This window comes from Lithobates pipiens, unplaced genomic scaffold (assembly GCF_037356315.1).
Source record: "Lithobates pipiens isolate NorthernLeopardFrog02 unplaced genomic scaffold, aLitPip1_a1.2 Scaffold_25, whole genome shotgun sequence".
Classification (NCBI taxonomy): Eukaryota; Metazoa; Chordata; class Amphibia; order Anura; family Ranidae; genus Lithobates; species Lithobates pipiens.
The window spans coordinates 244,911,693-244,933,717 of record NW_027507787.1 but is presented as its reverse complement, the minus strand read 5'-3'; the positions used below and the strand labels follow the sequence as shown (position 1 = coordinate 244,933,717).

Here is a 22,025-nt window from a genome sequence, read left to right as displayed (position 1 = left end):
AAATGTAAAAAAAAAAAAAAAAAAAAAAAAAAGTTAAATCTATCAATGAGAAACCTACACACCCAACCGACTTGATATAATTAGCTTCATATCAGAAGACCCCATTTACATCAGAGGCCACTTTTTCACATCAGAGGTCCCCCATCGCATCAGAGCTCCCCCATCACATCAGAGGTCTCACTTCACATCAGAGGTCTCACTTCACATCAGAGCTCCCCCTTTGCATCAGAGCTCCCCCATCACATTAGAGGTCCCCCATCACATCAGAGGTCCCCCATCACATCACAGGTCCCCCATCACATCAGAGGTCCCCCATCACATCAGAGGTCCCCCATCACATCAGAGGTCCCACTTCACATCAGAGGTCCCCCCATCATATCAGAAGTGCCCCCATCGCATCAGAGGTCTCACTTCACATCAGAGCTCCCCCATCGCATCAGAGGTCCCCGCTTCACATCAGAGGTCCCACTTCACATCAGAGGTCCCCCATCACATCAGAGGTCCCACTTCACATCAGAGGTCCCCCATCACATCAGAGGTCCCCCATCACATCAGAGGTCCCACTTCACATCAGAGGTCCCCCCATCATATCAGAAGTGCCCCATCGCATCAGAGGTCTCACTTCACATCAGAGCTCCCCCATCACATCACAGGTCCCCCATCACATCAGAGGTCCCCCATCACATCAGAGGTCCCCCATCACATCAGAGGTCCCCCCATCATATCAGAGATCCCACTTCACATCAGAGGTCCCCCCATCATATCAGAAGTGCCCCATCGCATCAGAGGTCCCACTTCACATCAGAGGTCCCACTTCACATCAGAGGTCCCACTTCACATCAGGGATCCCACTTCACATCAGGGATCCCACTTCACATCAGAGGTCCCCCCATAATATCAGAAGTGCCCCCATCGCATCAGAGGTCTCACTTCACATCAGAGGTCCCCCATCGCATCAGAGGTCCCCGCTTCACATCAGAGGTCCCCCCATCATATCAGAAGTGCCCCATCGCATCAGAGGTCCCACTTCACATCAGAGGTCCCACTTCACATCAGAGGTCCCACTTCACATCAGAGGTCCCACTTCACATCAGGGATCCCATTCACATCAGGGATCCCACTTCACATCAGGGATCCCACTTCACATCAGGGATCCCACTTCACATCAGAGGTCCCCCCATAATATCAGAAGTGCCCCCATCGTATCAGAGGTCTCACTTCACATCAGAGCTCCCCCATCGCATCAGAGCTCCCCCATCACATCAGAGGTCTCACTTCACATCAGGGATCCCACTTCACATCAGAGGTCCCCCCATAATATCAGAAGTGCCCGCATCGCATCAGAGGTCTCACTTCACATCAGAGGTCTCACTTCACATCAGAGGTCCCCCATCACATCAGAGGTCCCCCATCACATCAGAGGTCCCGCTTCACATCAGAGGTCCCACTTCACATCAGAGGTCCCCCCATCATATCAGAAGTGCCCCATCACATCAGAGGTCCCACTTCACATCAGAGGTCCCACTTCACATCAGAGGTCCCACTTCACATCAGAGGTCCCACTTCACATCAGAGGTCCCACTTCACATCAGAGGTCCCACTTCACATCAGGGATCCCACTTCACATCAGGGATCCCACTTCACATCAGGTATCCCACTTCACATCAGAGGTCCCCCCATAATATCAGAAGTGCCCCCATCGCATCAGAGGTCTCACTTCACATCAGAGCTCCCCCATCGCATCAGAGCTCCCCCATCACATCAGAGCTCCCCCATCACATCAGAGGTCCCCCATCAAATCAGAGGTCCCGCTTCACATCAGAGGTCCCGCTTCACATCAGAGGTCCCACTTCACATCAGAGGTCCCCCCATCATATCAGAAGTGCCCCATCGCATCAGAGGTCCCACTTCACATCAGAGGTCCCACTTCACATCAGAGGTCCCACTTCACATCAGGGATCCCACTTCACATCAGGGATCCAACTTCACATCAGGGATCCAACTTCACATCAGGGATCCCACTTCACATCAGGGATCCCACTTCACATCAGGGATCCAACTTCACATCAGGGATCCAACTTCACATCAGGGATCCCACTTCACATCAGGGATCCCACTTCACATCAGAGGTCCCCCCATAATATCAGAAGTGCCCCCATCACATCAGAGGTCTCACTTCACATCAGAGCTCCCCCATCGCATCAGAGCTCCCCCATCACATCAGAGCTCCCCCATCACATCAGAGGTCCCCCATCACATCAGAGGTCCCACTTCACATCAGGGATCCCGCTTCACATCAGAGCTCCCACTTCACATCAGAGCTCCCACTTCACATCAGATCTCCCCCATCACATCAGAGGTCCCACTTCACATCAGAGGTCCCACTTCACATCAGACGTCCCACTTCACATCAGAGCTCCCCCATCACATCAGAGGTCACACTTCACATCAGAGGTCCCATTTCACATCAGAGCTCCCCCATCGCATCAGAGGCCCCACTTCACATCAGAGGCCCCACTTCACATCAGAGATTCCCCCATCATACGGTATCTCACAAAAGTAAGTACACCCCTCACATTTTTGTAAATATTTTATTCTATCTTCTCATTTGACAACACTGAAGAAATGACACTTGTCTACAATGTAAAGTAGTGAGTGTACAGCTTGTATAACAGTGTAAATTTGCTGTCCCCTCAAAATAACTCAACACACAGCCATTAATATCTAAACCACTGGCAACAAAAGGGAGTACACCCCCAAGTGAAAATGTCCAAATTCAGTACTCTGGTCTGCAATGTGAACCCACAATAAAGCACATCCTTGTGCTGCAGCAATGATACCAAAAGGAAGGAAAGGGTCACTACCACACCAATATAGTTATTAAAAAAGTTTTAATCGGGTAACACAAATTCACCAAGTGACTTGCCACCTGTCGTTCCCCTGCCTCAATGCGTTTCGTCCATAAACGGGTTTGGGAGATTAGCTCATGGGTATCACATTTTCTCGAAATAAAGGTCATCATGTAGGCAGTTTCTATAAAATCTGGAGGGTTGCCAGCTTTATTTACAAGTGGTTTGCAAAGTCACAAAATAAACAAAAATAGTAAAGTAAATCCATGCCGTCCGACGCTAAACTAAACAGTAGACAGCTCTTCTATACAGGGTGGGGCTGGTCCCCGTCACCCACAAAACACATGGTAAAGCAATCCTTCTTTTTCAGTCCAAACAAACAGATCTCCTCTCTCTCAGATTCCCTTCTGAGTCTCAGGCCGGAGCCCTGCTGTGCTCTCTTCCTGGTCATTTAAAGTCCACCTGAGCATGGACTCAAGTGGACCACAACACCTGGACCGGAACCAAGCCTGCCCCAGAAGCTAGAAAAAAACCCGGGCCGGATTCTGGTTCAGTCTCTTACAATAGAACGAATGCGAGGTGAAATATACAAATTATCGATGACTTCACCTCGCATACCGTCAAATGGGCTTAATCATGGAGACTAGGGTGATCCTAGGGGAAGCTATTCTTATACATAACATTAATGACAATAAATTGATCCAATATGTGTGGATATATTACTTATAGGGAACTTCCAAAACCACTTATGCGGAATGAAAGTCAAAACTCCCTCATGCACTCAGCTTTCTAGTGGCAAAAATCGAGAACGCCATCAAATAAACATTCTCAATCAAATTATTAAAATAAAATTACCAAAATAATTCACATTAATGGGGAAAACATCAATGAGCCTTCCCTCCCCACCTCCATCAATGAGCCTTCCTTCACTACCTCCATCAATGATCCTTCCCTCCCCACCTCCATCAATGAGCCTTCCCTTTCCACCTCCATTAATGAGCCTTCTGTCGCTACCTCCATCAATGAGCTTTCCCTCCCACCTCCATCAATGAGCTTTCCCTCCCCACCTCCATCAATCAGCATTTCCTCTCCACCCCCATCAATGAGCCTTCCTTCCCCACCTCCATCAATGAGCCTTCCTTCCCCACCTCCATCAATGATCCTTTCCTCTCCACATCCATCAATGAGCCTTCCCTCCCCACCTCCATCAATGAGCCTTCCTTCCCCACCTCCATCAATGAGCCTTCCCTCCCCACCTCCATTATTGTGCCGCCTCCACCTCCATCAATGTGCCCCCCCACCTCCATCAATTAGCCTTTCTTTCCCACCTCAATCAATGAGCCTTCCCTCTCCATCTCCATCAATGAGCCTTTGAGCCCCCCCTCCTTCAATGAGCCTTTATTTGCCACCTCAATACATGAGCCTTCCCTCCCCACCTCCATCAATGAGCCTTCCCTCTCCACCTCCATCAATAAGCCTTTCATCTCCACATCCATCAATGAGCCTTCCCTCCCCACCTCCATCAATGAGCCTTCCCTCCCTACCTCCATCAATGGGAACTCTCCCCCACCTCCATCAATGAGCCTTTCCTCTCCACATCCATCAATGAGCCTTCCCTCCCCACCTCCATCAATGAGCCTTCCTTCCCCACCTCCATCAATGAGCCTTCCCTCCCCACCTCCATTATTGTGCCGCCTCCACCGCCATCAATGTGCCCCCCCACCTCCATTAATTAACCTTTCTTTCCCACCTCAATCAATGAGCCTTCCCTCTCCACCTCCATCAATGAGCCTTTGAGCCCCCCACCTCCTTCAATGAGCCTTTGTTTCCCACCTCAATACATGAGCCTTCCCTCCCCACCTCCATCAATGAGCCTTCCCTCTCCACCTCCATCAATGAGCCTTTGAGCCCCCCACCTCCTTCAATGAGCCTTTGTTTCCCACCTCAATACATGAGCCTTCCCTCCCCACCTCCATCAATGAGCCTTCCCTCTCCACCTGCATCAATGAGCCTTCCCTCCCCACCTCCATCAATGAGCCTTCCCTCTCCACCTCCATCAATGAGCCTTTTTTTCCCACCTCCATCAATGAGCCTTGGCCCACCCATGATCCTGTTGCCGGTTGGCTGGTTTTCCTTCCTTGGACCGCTTTTGGTTGGTCCTGACCAGCGTAGACCAGGAACATCCCCCAAGAGCTGCAGTTTTAGATTTGCAATAAAATTGCAATAAAAAATAATAATTGGCAAGGGATTAATCATTCCCTACTCTTTAAAAAGAAAAACAGAAAAAAAGCTACTTATACATTAAGTATCTAAAATGTGTAATACTTCAAGAGTGAGAAGTGGAGTTTTTTCATCCTCGCTTTATTATATTCATCCCACCCGCTCACCAACAAATATGATAAACACGTTTTTCTCTCAACAATTAGATGTTTTTCATTTCTTCTATTTTTTTTTTTGATATCGCAGATTAAAGAATTTATTATTACTTCCACTCAGGCAATTAAAATCCGAAGGTGGCCATTTTAATTCTGCTTTGTTGGTACTCCGTGATTTACAGAGGTTTGGAAACCTTCCCAGTCACACATCCTATGAACGGGGGAAAGACTGCTAATGAATATTTTGTGGAAATGTATTTTCTCCTTCTGAAATATCGAAATGATTGGAGTGTGCGTACTTGTAAATGAAATCCTCCCACACTTCCCCAATCCCCCATCTATTTAATAACACCGACTGCTCTGCGGAGGGAAATGGGTTGGCATTTATTTCTAAAGTATTCAAACATAAAGATGAAATGATAATAAACCGGCAGAGGATGGTGGGAAACAATAATCTAAAGCCATGTTTTGTTTTTCTTTGCTGGTTTTTGATGAAGTATGGAAGGGTTAGGACAGGGTTTCTAAACCAGGGTTCAGTGGAACGCTAGGGTTCCTCCAGAGGTTGCTAGGGGTTCCTCCAGAGGTTGCTAGGGGTTCCTTGAGAAATTAGAATTTCTGCCTCTCAGATAAGTTCCCACTGACACCATTGATCTTTTTAGCTCTCTGTAAGGGGATAATTCTTCTCAGTGACCACAAGTGTAAGCAGGGCTGGTGCAAGGATTTTTGACACCCTAGGCGAAACCTCATTTTGCCGCCTCTGGCTCCACCGCTGACTCCATCCCCTTTCCCCTGCCCATGTATACCCCATCTTTTTAATGAAGCGCCCATCAAATGAAGCATCACCATCACCCATCAATGCAGCCTCACCAGCGCTCATCAATGCAGCCGACCAGCACCCATCAATGCAGCCTACCAACACTCATCAATGCAGCCTACCAACACTCATTAATGCAGCCTACCAACACCCATCAATGCAGCCTACCAACACCCATCAATGCAGCCTACCAACGCCCATCAATGCAGCCTACCAACGCCCACCAATGCAGCCTACCAACGCCCATCAATGCAGCCAACCAGCACCCATCAATGCAGCCTACCAACGCCCATCAATGCAGCCTACCAATGCCCATCAATGCAGCCTACCAATGCCCATCAATGCAGCCTGCCAACGCCCATCAATTTAGCCTGCCAACGCCCATCAATTCAGCCTGCCAACGCCCATCAATTTAGCCTGCCAACGCCCATCAATGCAGCCTACCAACGCCCATCAATGCAGACTACCAATGCAGCCTACCAACGCCCATCAATGCAGCCTACCAACGCCCATCAATGCAGCCTACCAACGCCCATCAATGCAGCCTACCAACGCCCATCAATTCAGCCTGCCAACACCCATCAATGCAGCCTACCAACGCCCATCAATTCAGCCTGCCAACACCCATCAATTCAGCCTGCCAACGCCCATCAATTTAGCCTGCCAACGCCCATCAATGCAGACTACCAATGCAGCCTACCAACGCCCATCAATGCAGCCTACCAACACCCATCAATGCAGCCTACCAATGCTCATCAATGCAGCCTACCAGTGCCCATCAATGAATGTTTGCTTGCTTCTATTCATTTGGGAGTCGGGCCACAGACACAGTCCTCCGCCGCCGCTGCACCTCTGACACTATGTGCAAAGGCGGCTGCCTGCTGATGCTTGCTGCAGAGAGAAGAGAGTAGGAACACCAGTGGCCCAGCGCCCCCAGGCAGAAGTGCTCCCTAGGTGGCTGCCTAGTTTGCCTAGTGGTAGCACCGGCCCTGAGTGTAAGGGGCATGCTTACCACTGACCATCACACAAATGTATCATGAGTTGTAGACTAATGCCGCGTACACACGATCGGAATTCTGGCCAGAAATAGACCGATGAGAGCTTTTCATCGGAAAATGCAACCGTGTGTATGCTCCATCAGAATTTAGCTGGCCAAAAATTGATAGCATGTCCTCAATTTTCCAGACGGAAAAACTTTCTATCGGAAATGTTTGTATGCAATTCCGACACGCCAAAAAATCAAGCAGGCTCAGATTCAACTACGAGACAGAAGCTATTGGCTACTGGCTATTGAACTTCCTTTTTCTAGTCCCGTCATACGTGTTGTACGTCGCCGCTTTATAAATGATCGGAATTTGGTGTGACCGTGTGTAGGCAAGACAGCTTGAGTCGTATTCCGTTGGGAAAACCATCAGAGCTTTTTCAGACGAGAATTCTGATCGTGTGTACGCGGCATTAGTCATTTTTAGCAGGGGTTCCCTGAGACTGGAAAGTTATTTCAAGGGTTCCTCTGTGTTGAAAAGGTTGAGAAAGGCTGGTTTAGGACCTCTGTTGGAGTCCACCTTGAGGAGAATCACCTTCTTGCTTTGTCCTGGTGACCATTGTCACCATGACAGAAAGTAATGGGTAATCCAAAAATGTCATGGTGGTGACTGGTACAGAAGGTGAGGGGGAAATCTTTGAATGGGGGGGGGGGGGGCGCTCATTTTTCTTCTACTCCCAAAAGTGGTTGTGAACCTTGTGATATAGGGCTTGGATAGCTCAGTGGTAGATGCCTTTTTAAGTGAGTCCACGTTAGTCCAATCTTCATTGCAGCCCACTTTTATTAAAGCGGAGTTCCACCCAAAAATGGAACTTCCACTTTAAGCACTCCTCGCCCCCTTACATGCCACATTTGGCATGTAATTTTTTTTTTGGGGGGGGGAGAGTGGGGGCTTCGTTAGGAGGGGGACTTCCTGTCCCACTTCCTCCTTCCGCCCAGGGACCACCAAGGTGACTCCTCCTTTCGCCTTAGGTGATCTCCTGGGACACAAGACAGGTCCCAGGAGATCGCGTATCCACTCAGGGAACGGCCGTGAAGCCAAAAGCTGTCACGGCCGGGTGCCCAGAGAGGCAATGGAGGCGCCAGGCGGAGAGGAGGGGGAGAGGAGCGACACCCCGTTCTGCCGCATCGCTGGACCGTGGAAGTAAGTGTCTATTTATTAAAAGTCAGCAACTACACTTTTTGTAGTTGCTGACTTCTAATAAGCCTGGAACTCCCCTTTAACCACTTCAATACCAGACACTTTCACTGTATGTGCGTCGGGACCCTTCGGGGTAAGACCACGCTATATTAAGATACTTCTCAACTCAACTCAACCTAACTCAACACCCCCCTTCCTGCCCAGGCCAATTTTAAGCTTTCAGCGCTGTCACACTTTGAATGACAATTGCGCGGTCATACAACGCTGTACCCATATGACATTTTAATCATTTTTTTTCACACATATAGAGCTTTCTTTTGGTGCTATTTAATCACAGCTGGGTTTTTTATTCTTTGCAAAGTAAATGAAAAAAAGACTGGAAATTTAGAAAACAAAAGGCGTTTTTCTTTGTTTCTGTTGCAAATAAATAATCTTTCTTCAGAAATTTAGGCCAAAATTTATTTCTTTGGTGAAAATAACCCAAATCAGTGTATATTATTTAGTCTGTAGGAAAGTTATAGAGTGCGCAAACTATGGTACAGTGGAACCTCGGATTTCCAGTAATCCGGTTTATGAACGTTTCGCAATGTGAGTTTTTTTTTTTTAATCCTGACCCCATTTTTGAGTGTTGTCACGCAAGATGAGTGAGATTCAAGTCGCTGGCGTGTGCAGTACCACATTTGGCCAGAGGAGCGGGGGCACCAGTAACACTCAGAGACACTCCGTTTCTGAGTGTTTCTGAGTGCCTCCGAGTGTCTCAGGCGCCCCCACACCTCTGGCCACATGCGGTACTGCATACACCGGCACTCCCACACCTCTGGACACATACAGTACTGCATGCAAGGGCGCCCCCGCACCTCTGGCGACATACAGTACTGCATACACCGGCATACCCGCACCTCTGGCCCCATACAGTCCTGCATACACCAGCGCCCCCGCACCTCTGGCCACATACAGTACTGCATACACCGGCACCCCCACACCTCTAGCCACATACAGTACTGCATACACCAGTGCCCCCGCACCTCTGGCCACATACAGTACTGCATGCACCAATACCCCCACACCTCTGGTCACATACAGTACTGCATACACCAGCACCTCTGCAGCTCTGGCCACATACAGTACTGCATACACCAGTGCCCCCGCACCTCTGGCCACATACAGTACTGCATGCACCAATACCCCCACACCTCTGGTCACATACAGTACTGCATACACCAGCACCTCTGCAGCTCTAGCCACATACAGTACTGCATACACCAGTGCCCCCGCACCTCTGGCCACATACAGTACTGCATGCACCAATACCCCCACACCTCTGGTCACATACAGTACTGCATACACCAGCACCTCTGCAGCTCTGGCCACATACAGTACTGCATACACCAGCACCTCTGCAGCTCTGGCCACATACAGTACTGCATACACCAGAGCCCCCCGCACCTCTAGCCACATACAGTACTGCCTACACCAGCGCCCCCCGCACCTCTAGCCACATACAGCCCTGCATACACCAGCACCCCTGCACCTCTGGCCACATACAGTACTGCATACACCGGCAGTCACTGTGGAATGAATTAGCTGTTTCCATTGACTCCTATGGGGAACCTCGCTTTGATATACAGGGGCTTTGGCTTACAAGCATGCTTCTGAAACGGATTATGCTTGCAATCCAAGGTACTACTGTATATATATATATCTAAAAAATTGATCCGTCTTGACGTGCTGACGCACTATATCTTTTCTTGGGGCCCGAAAACACCAGGACGGTACAAATATCCACCAAAGGACCCCTTTTTGGAGAGTGGACAGTCCAAGGTGTTTAGTAAGAGGCGAGTTGTCATTTTTTGTCACAATTTTTTTGCTCTGTGCTTTTGCAGCGGGTTTCCTTCAGAGCCAGTACTAGAAAACAAGCATAGGAAGGAGGAGCACCAGCCTAGTGCATTACTGTAAAACTCTTTAATAAATAAAATGAAATAATCCAAAGTACTCACTAAAAGGAAATTAAGTCAAGAGCATGTACCAATGAAACGCATAAGCTGCGCTCTTTTTGGTGGACACGCATCTGGTGGTATGTTGGATACTGTTTCATGGTCTTGATTTCATTTTCTTTTGTGAGTATATTAGATCATTCCATTTTATTTATTAAAGAGTTTTATAGTAATGCACGAGGCTGGTGCACCGCCTTCTTAGATTTGTTTTCTAGTACTGGATTTCACCGAATTGAAGAGGGCAGCAAGGCCTTAGCCCTTGTACACACGATCGGACATTCCGACAACAAAATCCGTCGGATTTTGTCCAACGTATTTTGTCCGAAACTGGTGTTGCATGCACACGGTCGGACAAAGTTGTCGGAAAATCCGATCGCTCAGAACGTGATGACGTTATTTCGCTGCGACGGGGCTACGTTCAGGCTAGTAGCCAATAGCTTTGGTCTAGGAATTTTGATCTGAGCATGCGTGGCACTTTGTCCGATCGGAATTCTCTACACATGATCGGAAAAAGTCCGATCGGAGCATTTTGTCGGAAAGTTTTATAGCCCAGCTCTAAAACTTTGTCCGTCAGATATTCCGACGGAAACAGTCCGATGGAGCCCCACACACAGTCGGATTATCCGACAACACGGTCCGATCACACATTTTCCATCGAAATGTCCGACCGTGTGTACAACGAGTGCTTACAGTGGTGGTCATCAGTGGTGCACACTTCCAGATGTTGTTACTGACATGATTGAAGAGCAACAAAAAATTCCCCCAGCAACAATAGATCCCCTCTTCCCAGCAACAATAGTCTTCCCCTCTAGCAGCAATAGATCCCACAGCAACAATAGATCCCACAGCAACATTAGATCCACCCCAGCAATAATATTACTCAGCCAGCAACAACTGATCTCCCAGCAGCCATATATCAATAGCCCCCTCCCACCCCCACCCCCAAAAAGCAATTAACGCCCCTGCAACAATAGATCACCCAGCATCAATAGACCCAGCAGCACACCCCAGAAACCCTTGCCACTACATGAATACAGTGCTGGAGGTGCCGATTCAGGTTTCCGCTGAATGAAAATCCCTGACTACTGTATATGTAAAACAATCTACGCATTTTCAGAGTATAATACCTTCCAAATAAAAAATGAGCAGTGCCAGAATTCTATATAAACAATTTTTTTTAAATTTTCTAATACTAATGTTTCCCCAGCTCTCCGCCTTCCTCCAGATGAATAATCATAGAGGTCTGTGGTTGGTTCTATGAACCCAATCCTCTCCTGTAGATGGTTCTTGAGGACACGGGCACTGGAAGCCACGGCACCTTGTGGCGTTCACTGGCATCTGTATTCTCACAAAGATTTGTAGGTTAATTAAACCTCAGGGGTAATAAAGTTTTTGAAACGTGTGTGCCGAGAAACAACTTTCTCTTTTATTGTCCGCTTGACAAATACATTGGACTTGGCGACAGATAGGAAGGACAGAGTTTTTTTTTTTCTAAGCTCTCTCCATCTGCAAAGGAGAGGAGAGCAGAATTTACACTAAGCCATTCCCTGCGCACCATCTTCTACTGATGAGATACTCGCTACCGGGACTCAGATAGCAAAATAAATCTCCGCACTACATGTGTGCCTGGTCAGATCTTCTGCAACTCCGGTCAACGTGTCCAGTAAAAATGCCAAACTACTAAGAGGCAATTTGTACAGTTTACAGAGGTCAAGCAATGCAAAGATATTTTGTTTATTAATTAAAACTTGCATACTAATGGACACCCATAGGAAATGTCCCAATGGTCCCTATGGATCCAATACATCAGACTTTTGCATTTTTTTTTGTACCCAGCGGAAATAATCTTCAGGTCTTCAGGGGAACCCTTGCTAAATATTATAAATAGTTATCAGAGGTCAATGGGAAAGTGCCTCTTATAGTGGTGGTCAGTAGAAAGAAGGCACAGTTGACCCTGGAACTATGCGGGCACCATCAAATATGGAGGTCAATCAGCCACAGCTCAAGAAACCCCTAGAGCAGTGATGGCGAACCTTGGCACTCCAGATGTTTTGGAACTACATTTCCCATGATGCTCAACCACACTGCAGAGTCCTTTAGCATCATGGGAAATGTAGTTCCAAAACATCAGGGGTGCCAAGGTTCGCCATCACTGCCCTAGAGGAACCTGTCAGAACCGTGATCTGAACCCATGACCTCTGCTACGTCCGGCAGTAGCTTTCCTTGTGGAGCCACCAGGGATGATCGACAGGTCCCTGCCTGATTCCTTAGACAACCTTACCCTTGTGTCTTGTTTTTTTTAAACCGTGAACCCTTTGTTCCTCCCATGAACTTCCTATTCAAGCCATTAATTTGCACTTCCTGTTTGCCGGATTATTGTGGTCTCTCCAGCTGATATCTTGCTCCTTTGCATACCTGCAGCTTTATTGAACTTCACTAACATTACCGACCTTTGGTTTGTTCCTCGACTACGCTATTGCTTGATCCTTACCTGCTATATCTGCTACTGGCCCACGGCTTGCTCACCTCTTGGTGGAACAATCCTGAGGACCGCGACCTGGCACTAACGTGCAGCAGAACCCATCTCCACCATCAGGAGCTCTAGTGAATACCAGTTAGTCCTTAGACGCGACGCCTCGGGTGAGCCTGCGTCATCCACCAGGGTGATCTGCTTGTATAATTATTCAGCTGGTCGGTGGGAGTTTGTTTACTAATATATATATATACATACTGGCCTCTGAGCCTGACCCCTGACTGTGACAAAACCCTAGGGCTCCATGGAACCCTGGTTGAGAATGGCTTCTCCTTGATAGCTGTTCCTCTTCATAAGCATCCATATCATTAGGGACAAATAAGAGATTCCAGAGCCTCATTTCCTCTCTCCTGCCTCCTCCATTCCTCTAACCTTGTTCCCAATTCCAGAGCCTCATTTCTTCTATCCAACCCCTCCATTCATCTAACCTTGTTCCCGATTCCAGAGCCTCATTTCTTCTCTCCAACCCCTCCATTCATCTAACCTTGTTCCCAATTCCAGAGCCTAATTTCTTCTCTCCAACCCCTCCATTCATCTAACCTTGTTCCCAATTCCAGAGCCTCATTTCTTATCTCCAACCCCTCCATTCGTCTAACCTTGTTCCCAATTCCAGAGCCTCATTTCTTCTATCCAACCCCTCCATTCATCTAACCTTGTTCCCGATTCCAGAGCCTCATTTCTTCTCTCCAACCCCTCCATTCATCTAACCTTGTTCCCGATTCCAGAGCCTCATTTCTTCTCTCCAACCCCTCCATTCATCTAACCTTGTTCCCGATTCCAGAGCCTCATATCTTCTCTCCAACCCCTCCATTCATCTAACCTTGTTCCCGATTCCAAAGCCTAATTTCTTCTCTCCAACCCCTCCATTCATCTAACCTTGTTCCCAATTCCAGAGCCTAATTTCTTCTCTCCAACCCCTCCATTCATCTAACCTTGTTCCCAATTCCAGAGCCTCATTTCTTATCTCCAACCCCTCCATTCGTCTAACCTTGTTCCCGATTCCGGAGCCTCATTTCTTCTCTCCAACCCCTCCATTCGTCTAACCTTGTTCCCGATTCCGGAGCCTCATTTCTTCTCTCCAACCCTTCCATCCATCTAACCTTGTTCCCGATTCCAGAGCCTCATTTCTTCTCTCCAACCCCTCCATTCATCTAACCTTGTTCCCGATTCCAGAGCCTCATTTCTTCTCTCCAACCCCTCCATCCATCTAACCTTGTTCCCAATTCCAGAGCCTCATTTCTTCTCTCCAACCCCTCCATCCATCTAACCTTGTTCCCAATTCCAGAGCCTCATTTCTTCTCTCCAACCCCTCCATTCATCTAACCTTGTTCCCGATTCCAGAGCCTCATTTCTTCTCTCCAACCCCTCCATTCATCTAACCTTGTTTCTGCTTCCAAAGCCTCATTTCTTCTCTCCAACCCCTCCATTCATCTAACCTTGTTTCTGATTCCAAAGCCTCATTTCTTCTCTCCAACCCCTCCATCCATCTAACCTTGTTCCCGATTCCAGAGCCTCATTTCTTCTCTCCAACCCCTCCATTCATCTAACCTTGTTCCCGATTCCAGAGCCTCATTTCTTCTCTCCAACCCCTCCATCCATCTAACCTTGTTCCCGATTCCAGAGCCTCATTTCTTCTCTCCAACCCCTCCATTCATCTAACCTTGTTCCCGATTCCAGAGCCTCATTTCTTCTCTCCAACCCCTCCATTCATCTAACCTTGTTCCCGATTCCAGAGCATCATTTCTTCTCTCCAACCCCTCTATTCATCTAACCTTGTTCCCGATTCCAGAGCCTCATTTCTTCTCTCCAACCCCTCCATTCATCTAACCTTGTTCCCGATTCCAGAGCCTCATTTCTTCTCTCCAACCCCTCCATTCATCTAACCTTGTTCCCGATTCCAGAGCCTCATATCTTCTCTCCAACCCCTCCATTCATCTAACCTTGTTCCCGATTCCAAAGCCTAATTTCTTCTCTCCAACCCCTCCATTCATCTAACCTTGTTCCCAATTCCAGAGCCTAATTTCTTCTCTCCAACCCCTCCATTCATCTAACCTTGTTCCCAATTCCAGAGCCTCATTTCTTATCTCCAACCCCTCCATTCGTCTAACCTTGTTCCCGATTCCGGAGCCTCATTTCTTCTCTCCAACCCCTCCATTCGTCTAACCTTGTTCCCGATTCCGGAGCCTCATTTCTTCTCTCCAACCCTTCCATCCATCTAACCTTGTTCCCGATTCCAGAGCCTCATTTCTTCTCTCCAACCCCTCCATTCATCTAACCTTGTTCCCGATTCCAGAGCCTCATTTCTTCTCTCCAACCCCTCCATCCATCTAACCTTGTTCCCAATTCCAGAGCCTCATTTCTTCTCTCCAACCCCTCCATCCATCTAACCTTGTTCCCAATTCCAGAGCCTCATTTCTTCTCTCCAACCCCTCCATTCATCTAACCTTGTTCCCGATTCCAGAGCCTCATTTCTTCTCTCCAACCCCTCCATTCATCTAACCTTGTTTCTGCTTCCAAAGCCTCATTTCTTCTCTCCAACCCCTCCATTCATCTAACCTTGTTTCTGATTCCAAAGCCTCATTTCTTCTCTCCAACCCCTCCATCCATCTAACCTTGTTCCCGATTCCAGAGCCTCATTTCTTCTCTCCAACCCCTCCATTCATCTAACCTTGTTCCCGATTCCAGAGCCTCATTTCTTCTCTCCAACCCCTCCATCCATCTAACCTTGTTCCCGATTCCAGAGCCTCATTTCTTCTCTCCAACCCCTCCATTCATCTAACCTTGTTCCCGATTCCAGAGCCTCATTTCTTCTCTCCAACCCCTCCATTCATCTAACCTTGTTCCCGATTCCAGAGCATCATTTCTTCTCTCCAACCCCTCTATTCATCTAACCTTGTTCCCGATTCCAGAGCCTCATTTCTTCTCTCCAACCCCTCCATTCATCTAACCTTGTTCCCGATTCCAGAGCCTCATTTCTTCTCTCCAACCCCTCCATTCATCTAACCTTGTTCCCGATTCCAGAGCCTCATTTCTTCTCTCCAACCCCTCCATTCATCTAACCTTGTTCCTGATTCCAGAGCCTCATTTCTTCTCTCCAACCCCTCCATTCATCTAACCTTGTTCCCGATTCCAGAGCCTCATTTCTTCTCTCTAACCCCTCCATTCATCTAACCTTGTTTCTGCTTCCAAAGCCTCATTTCTTCTCTCCAACCCCTCCATTCATCTAACCTTGTTCCCGATTCCAGAGCCTCATTTCTTCTCTCCAACCCCTCCATTCATCTAACCCTTTTCCTGATTCCAGAGCCTCATTTCTTCTCTCTAACCCCTCCATTCATCTAACCTTGTTTCTGCTTCCAAAGCCTCATTTCTTCTCTCCAACCCCTCCATTCATCTAACCTTGTTCCTGATTCCAGAGCCTCATTTCTTCTCTCCAACCCCTCCATTCATCTAACCCTTTTCCCGATTCCAGAGCCTCATTTCTTCTCTCCAACCCCTCCATTCATCTAACCTTGTTCCCGATTCCAGAGCCTCATTTCCTCTCTCTACCCACCTCCATTCCTCTAACTTTGTCCCCCCATGGTCTCTTCTCCCCTGGCCTACCTCTTGTTTTCTGTCTTTTCTATCCATAATATTATTTCCTCTACTCGCAGCGAGTGTACTGCGGATAAAGCTCTCTTTCTAAATTAGTCAACATCCTTGCTTGATTTGCTATTAATAATGACAAGCATATGGTCCTAGATGAACATTTTCATTTTTATAGTAAACCAGTAAAAGATGGATGGTAATAATATATGACTCTCTGTAATCTTGGTGAAGATTTCTAATAAAAATCAGCAGCAAAAATAGATTTTTTATTTTATAGCTTAATTTATCCTTTTTTGGCCTGGGTTCTGCTTAAAGCGGATCCTCACTGCATCCGAGCACCACAAACCACCATTTCATTTGTTTTTTGATATGTAAAGCAAACTCCCTCATCCACCCACGTCTCCATGCTTTATTTTGTTGAGAAATCACTTTGAAAAACAACCCCCTGGCAGTTCTGGCTGTGGCCACCTTGGGTAAGGGTAAAATGATTCATGTAGCATTTACTTCCTGGAATCTTCCCTTAGCTCAGTGTTTCTCAATTCCAGTCCTCATGGCCCACTAACAGGTCATGTTTTCAGGATTTCCCTCAGATGAAACAGCTGGGGTAATTACTAAGGCAGTGAAACTGATCAAATCACCTGTGCAAAATAATGGAAAGCCTGAAAACATGACCTGTTAGTGGGCCATGAGGACTGGAATTGAGAAACACTGCCTTAGCTCAAGCATGCAGGCAGAAGAGTGTGCTTATGTCAGGGCTGGGCTCAGCCCTTCCTTCTCTGAGCTGTCCGCTCAGCTGTCGGCTAATTGCCAGCTCCTATCTCTCCACAGTTACTCAGCTGTTGATGATATCCTGCTCGTCAGTCCTGCCTACTTTAAGCCATCCAGTCCAGAGGAGTTCTGCCTTCCCCTTGGTCAACATCACAAAAACAGAGACACTCTCCTGCTCAAGACTTGCTTTCCTGACATCCCTTATGGCTTCAGATCCTGCTTGCTGCTCCACTACCTTGATCCCTGTCTTCTGGCTTGGCTGACTATCCGTTCTGGTTACTGAACTTTGGCTATATTGTGACTACGTTTGTTCTTTTTACTTTTATTATTTAAGTGGTGTTCTGCTTAAAAAAATAAAAAATAAAAGTCAGCAGCTACAAATACTGCAGCTGCTGACTTTTAATAATTGGACACTTACCTGTCCCAGGGTCCAGCAATGTGGGGGGATCAAAGCCCTGCTCGTTCTCCCTCCACTCGGCAGTGCTGGCATTTTAACTGTGGGCACCTGGCTGTGGCTTCACAGCCGGGCACCCACTGCGCATGCGCGAGGTGTGACTGGCCTGTGCAATTATCTAGGACCGGTCACGTGTCCCAGATGATCGCGTGCACATAATTGGATGATAAAATCAGCAGAGCTTCCCCTCATTTCAGATCTACCCCTTATATTTAGAGCGACTGCACTTCCAAGTGCACTTTCAAGTGCACTTGCAGTGCAAAGTGAATTTGCCTTTAGTAAATAACCCCCACTGAATTAATCAGTTTCATTCAGTAAAAATGGTTGCATATACCAGTGAAATTCACTGGTATAAGCCATTATAATATCTATGGAAAAATAAATCCTGATTATTATATATGTATTGCTCTGGTCCCAGTGTGTTAAAAATAAAATAAAATAAAAAGTAATTTAAACGTAATAAAAAAAAAAAAGAAAAAAAAAAAAAAACAATTCAATATATATATATATATATATATATATATATATATATATATATATATATTATCATTTTTTTCTTATTTTTTTCTTCTTCATATTTTTTTCAATATATATATATATATATATATATATATACACACATACATATATATATTTTTTTGTCACTGTGTATATGTATAAATATATATATATATATATTATTTTTTTTTTTACATATTGTCACTAGTATTTAAAAATCTCAAACACTGAGGCCGCGTACACACGAGGGGACTGTTCGCTCAACTTTGTCCGTCAAACAGTTTCAGCGGACAGTCCGCTCAAAATTAGCATGGACGGACTTGCCCACACACGACGAACGAACAGTCCGCTGAAATCGTGCGCGATGACGTGAACGGCACGTACGACGGGACTAGAAAACGACGTCCTATACACTGCAATGCAAACTTCGGCGTGTAAATCCTTTCTGAGCATGCGCGAGACTTAGTTTGACGAACAAGCCTACACACGGGCGGACTGTCCGCTCAAACCAAGTTTCAGCGGACAGTTTTTCGGAATTTCCGAAAAACTTTGTTCAGCAGACTGTCCGCTGAAACTGTCCGCTGAAAGCCCACACACGAGCGGACTGTCCGCCGAAACACTGTTTAGCGGACAAAGTTGAGCGAACAGTCCCCGCGTGTGTACGCGGCCTTAATGTGACAAAAAAATTCCAACTTCAAAGAACTCACCATGCCTCTTACTTAACACCTTGGACTGTCTACTTTTCAAAAAGGGGTCATGGGTGGGGGGGGGGGGGGTATTTGTACTGTTCTGGCATTTTTGGGCCTCATGAAATAAGATAGGCCGTCAATATATCGGTATTGATCAATTTTCTTATATATATATATATATATATATATATATATATATATATATATATATATATATATATATACGGTATCCCATAGATTGTGGACTCTATAACTTTCATAAACACTAATATACACCAATTTGACTTATTTTCACCAAAGAAACGGAGCAGAATACATTTTGGCCTAAATTTATTTTCAGAGTTTTTTTTTTTTTTTTCGTTTAGCAAAAAATAAAAAAATAAAACAGCGGTGATCAAATACAGCCAAAAGAAAGCTCAATTTCTATGAAAAAAATGATAAAAAATCTCATATGGGTACAGTGTTGTAAGACCGCGCAATTGTCATTCAAAGTGTGACAGCGCTGAAAGCTGAAAATTGGCCTGGGCAGGAGGGGGTGAAAGTGGCCGGTATTGAAGTGGTTAAAACCGTTTCCCTCTGAGATCTGTTGGATTGAATTATCTGACTCTTTCGCCTGAAGCCATAAAATTGTCTCCCGATCCATCTGAATCTATTTCAGGATCTGAAGAGCAACAGGTTGCCTAATGCCGCGTGCAACACGACCGGACTTTTCGTCGGACTAGGTCCGGCGGACTTTCGGCGGAGGTCCGGCGGACTTTCCGAATGAACGGACTTGGCCACACACGACCGGACTAAGTCCGTTTGAACGTCCTTTCGTTTTGAACGTGATGACGTAAGATGGGACTAAACAAGGAGGTTCAATAGCCAGTAGCCAATAGCTGCCCTTGCGTCGTATATTTGGTCCGTCGGACCAGCACACAGACGTATGGTTTTTCCTGATTTTTAGTCCGTCGGATAGATTTGAAACATGTTCTATTTCTAGGTCCGCCTGACTTTTAGGGGGAAAAAGTCCGCTGGAGCCCACACACAATAGAATTGTCCGACGGATTCCTGGTCCGCCGGACCAGGTCTGCCGGAAAGTCCGATCGTGTGTACGCGGCATAAGGGTGTAAGGGTGCTGAGGACCGGAGTGCGATGAACACCAGCGTTCAGGACACATATTTAAATATCTTTTACTCCGGGGCCATTCTTGGAAGCATCTCCTTGATTCAGTGTTTACGTTGATCCGGCACATTCCGGGTGAATCATGGGGCCCGGGTGACTCTTCGGTTCCCATTTTTAGATGGTGCAGTACTGAATCATTGCACAATCTCTTCGCACAGATGGGCCTAACACCTGTGGTTTTATTTTTAGTTTTGCCTCCAGCAAATTTACGGTTTTCTATCGGTTCTGTGTCATGTTTTCCTGAAATGTTGATGCTGTGCTATTGACGATATGCAAAACCCAGCCTGATAGAAAGAAACTTGGAGCGGGGCCGGAGAGCGGGCTACTGAAATAGTTCAGCTTTTTATAGAAACGTAGGCTTGTGCGATAGGTACTTATTTTCTGGCTGTTGTCAGGAGCTTGACAATAACCAGGTTAAGTGAGGTAGCTTTCTGTTTTTAGAAGGATTACAATTTGTCTTATAATTTCCATTAAAGCTGAAGTTTAAGTACGGTACTTTTCCATAGTTACAACGTAACCCTGTATATACCATACCTGTGAGCAGGGCTGGACTGGGACAGAAATTTGGCCCTGGACTTCATCCAGACCGGCCCACTTACATTTTGAGTGTCCCATCACCAGCCCCCTTACATCAGAGTGTCCCATCACCAGCCCCCTTACATCAGAGTGTCCCATCACCAGCCCCCTTACATCAGAGTGTCCCATCACCAGCCCCCTTACATCAGAGTGTCCCATCACCAGCCCCCTTACATCAGAGTGTCCCATCACCAGCCCCCTTACATCAGAGTGTCCCATCACCAGCCCCCTTACATCAGAGTGTCCCATCACCAGCCCCCTTACATCAGAGTGTCCCATCACCAGCCCCCTTACATCAGAGTGTCCCATCACCAGCCCCCTTACATCAGAGTGTCCCATCAGCAGCTCCCTTACATCAGAGTGTCCCATCACCAGCCCCCTTACAACAGAGTGTCCCATCAGCACCCCCTTACATCAGAGTGTCCCATCACCAGCCCCCACTTACATCAGAGTGTCCCATCACCAGCCCCCCTTACAACAGAGTGTCCCATCAGCACCCCTTACATCAGAGTGTCCCATCACCAGCCCCCTTACATCAGAGTGTCCCATCACCAGCCCCCCTTACAACAGAGTGTCCCATCAGCACCCCTTACATCAGAGTGTCCCATCACCAGCCCCCCTTACATCAGAGTGTCCCATCACCAGCCCCCACTTACATCAGAGTGTCCCATCACCAGCCCCCTTACATCAGAGTGTCCCATCACCAGCCCCCTTACATCAGAGTGTCCCATCACCAGCCCCCTTACAACAGAGTGTCCCATCACCAGCCCCCTTACAACAGAGTGTCCCATGAGCAGCCCCCTTACATCAGAGTGTCCCATCACCAGCCCCCTTACATCAGAGTGTCCCATGAGCAGCCCCCTTACATCAGAGTGTCCCATCAGCACCCCCTTACATCAGAGTGTCCCATCAGCACCCCCTTACATCAGAGTGTCCCATCATCAGCCCCCTTACATCAGAGTGTCCCATCATCAGCCCCCTTACATCAGAGTGTCCCATCACCAGCCCCCTTACATCAGAGTGTCCCATCACCAGCCCCCTTACATCAGAGTGTCCCATCAGCACCCCCTTACATCAGAGTGTCCCATCAGCGCCCCCTTACATCAGAGTGTCCCATCAGCGCCCCCTTACATCAGAGTGTCCCATCAGCGCCCCCTTACATCAGAGTGCCCCATCACCAGCCCCCTTACATCAGAGTGCCCCATCACCAGCCCCCTTACATCAGAGTGCCCCATCACCAGCCCCCTTACATCAGAGTGTCCCATCACCAGCCCCCTTACATCAGAGTGTCCCATCACCAGCCCCCTTACATCAGAGTGACCCACTGAGCCATCGGCCCACCGGGAAACTCCCAGTAGTCCCGATGGCCAGTACATGCCTGCCTGTGAGATCCCTCTAGGACAGGGGTCTCCAAGCTTTTCAAACAAAGGGCCAGTTTATTGTCCTCCAGACTTTAGGAGGGCCGGATTGTGGCCAGAAGGGGCAGAAAATGTCACGGGCTCGGCATAAGTGAGAACAAATATGGCCTCAGGGTCGGTGGTCA

At 47.4% G+C, this 22,025-nt stretch overlaps 1 protein-coding gene across 1 annotated transcript in view; it reads left to right on the top strand.

Annotated features, from left to right (window-relative positions):
• The window catches only part of ZMAT4 (zinc finger matrin-type 4), a 1,011,964-nt gene that overhangs the window by 666,698 nt on the left and 323,241 nt on the right, over nucleotides 1–22,025 (top strand). The window lies entirely within an intron of this gene.